Source organism: Sceloporus undulatus, unplaced genomic scaffold, assembly GCF_019175285.1.
Source record: "Sceloporus undulatus isolate JIND9_A2432 ecotype Alabama unplaced genomic scaffold, SceUnd_v1.1 scaffold_4943, whole genome shotgun sequence".
NCBI classification, from domain to species: Eukaryota; Metazoa; Chordata; class Lepidosauria; order Squamata; family Phrynosomatidae; genus Sceloporus; species Sceloporus undulatus.
Genome location: NW_024807863.1, coordinates 1 through 2,259, shown reverse-complemented (window position 1 = coordinate 2,259; position 2,259 = coordinate 1). Strand labels below are relative to the sequence as shown.

Sequence of the window (2,259 nt, the reverse complement as noted above, 5' to 3'; positions counted from 1 at the left end):
CTTCAGAGAAGTCCTTTCCAGGCAAGCATTCTCTGAAAATGCCAGCCACAGATGCTGGCGAAACGTCAGAAAGAAACTCTTCTAGAACATGGCCACATAGCCCAAAAAACCCACAAAAAACAATGGATGCCGGCCATGAAAGCCTTCGACTTCACACTACACAAGTGTTTCAATGACCTGCAGGACAAATGTGTGGAAAGAAAGTGGGAGGCAAGGTGCGACACATGGGCACACTTGGTGCGTGTGCCCAAGCAGAGATGTCACAACTGAGTGTGTTGCAATAGGCAAAAATCTCCTCCTCCTCACCTCGTCTTTTTCAAAGTCTTCGTCAATTTCAAACACGTGGCTTGGGATCTTGTCCGGCCGAAAGGATTTGCTGAGGAAAGCACATGACGGTCATTTAACTTGATTTATTCTAAAGAAGCAGAATAGTACCTGAGAGCGTTTGGCACAAGATGACTGAATAATGAATGCATCCAAGAAAGTGCATCTAGAGACTGCTGTGAACAAAGAGGAGCAGCTCATTCACAGAGATGCAGCAATCGCTGAATTATTTGATTTTTAACCAAATACTGGAACCATATCTGGAAGATACATAACCAGCGTAGCTCCTGACTCAGTTATGTAAAACCCACTGAGTGACTTTGGGTGAGTCACATACTCTAAGCCTCAGATAGCAATGACAAACCCTCTCTGATGAAACTCACCAATAAAACCCTGTGATAGGTTTGCCTTAGGGTCGACTTGAAGGCACACAACAACAACATTTTGCAAGATGTTACTAAACATAACGTTTTAAATTTTTTATATATGATCATCTTTTTGCAACAGGCTGCTTCTTTGATGTTGCAAAAAGATTCTTAAGGCTGTAGTTATCCAGACTTCCCATACAAAGAATCTTTATTCGTCTCTAATTCTAAGATCCCTTTAGCGATGCCATGCCCCAAAATGGTAGCCAAGACCTCGGAAGACAAATGCATTCTGAATTATTACAATGGTTTGTCTCTATGAAGGGGAGGCTGACTGAACTGTATTCTAGGAACTTGTTGAGACGGCTTCAGAGGCACCCATCTTCTCCCCAAGAAAGAGAGAGAAAAGAGAGGGACGAGGAGAAGCTCTTACCAAGGCAACATGCGGAAATCCCCCGAGTAGTCCTCATATTTGTAGTTCACGACGTTCCAGTCTGAGCTGTAGCTTTTAATGCACTGAAAATGAAATTAAAATGCAGTTCTGTAAAGAAGCCACAGTGGCCCTGAGTTTGCAAGACCTGGGCTGCTAATAACAGCATTTTTTTTGGAGATCTCTCATCCATAGGAATAACAACTCTTCCCATTGATATCCCCTGGTTACATTTTCATAGAGCCATTGTGGCGTAGCGGTTTAAGTGTTGGAATAGGACTCTGGAGACTAGGGTTCGAATCTCCCCTTGACCATGGAAACCCATTGGGGGACCTTGGGCAAGTCACACTCTTTCAGCCTCAGAGGATGGCAATGGCAAACCCCCTCTGAACAAATCTTGCCAAGAAAAACCCATGATAGGGCCACCTTAAGTCAGAAATGACTTGAAGGCACACAATGACAACAAAAAACCTTCATACTACGCAGGAATTTTAAACTGTGAGATACACATTTTGCAAATTCACAAATGCATAAATGCAAAATCGGATACAGGAAAACTGTACGTTGCATCCTCTGTATTTACATCATTTAATCTTTACCTTTAGCTCAATGCATTTAATCCCTAGCAGGTCTGGACACCTTTAAAGCCACTGTCAGTCTAGAAAACAGTCTAAGGGATGTGCAAACTGTGGCCTTTTGGATGTTGTTGGACTGCATGTCCCATCAGCCCTTGCTCAGCATTTTCCAAGGATGAGGGATGCTGGGAGTTTCAACCCAGCAAGGTTCGGATGAATGCACAATTTCCGTTCTTGGTTGAAAAAGGAAAAAGAGGGGGAACTAGCCATCCTCAGAATAACCCAAGGAGGAAGGTTTATTACCTCTTGAACAAAGAGACTCTGGGCCTTTTTCAGAGCATCTTCTGGCACAGAAGACTGGACCGTCCTCCTCTGGCGATGAATGACCGAGACCTTGAAGGGGAGAGAAAACAACCAAGAAATTACAAAATTTGGATATTAGGTCCTGAAAGGACTCAGCACTGAGCAGCCCTGGTCCTGGAAACCAAAGCAAATATCTCATCTTCATCTTCAAATCAAAGCAAATATCTCATCTTCATTTTCAAATCTAAGCAAATATCTCATC

General features: G+C 43.2%; 1 long non-coding RNA gene across 1 annotated transcript; it reads right to left on the bottom strand.

Annotated features, from left to right (window-relative positions):
• Window positions 1-180: 180 nt before the first annotated feature.
• On the bottom strand, window positions 181-2,185 carry LOC121918133. Its single transcript, XR_006101163.1, has 3 exons — window positions 1,998-2,185; window positions 1,123-1,205; window positions 181-376 (listed from the first exon to the last, which is right to left on the bottom strand). It is a non-coding gene; the product is annotated as an uncharacterized LOC121918133 (long non-coding RNA).
• Between the last annotated feature and the right edge of the window lie 74 nt (window positions 2,186-2,259).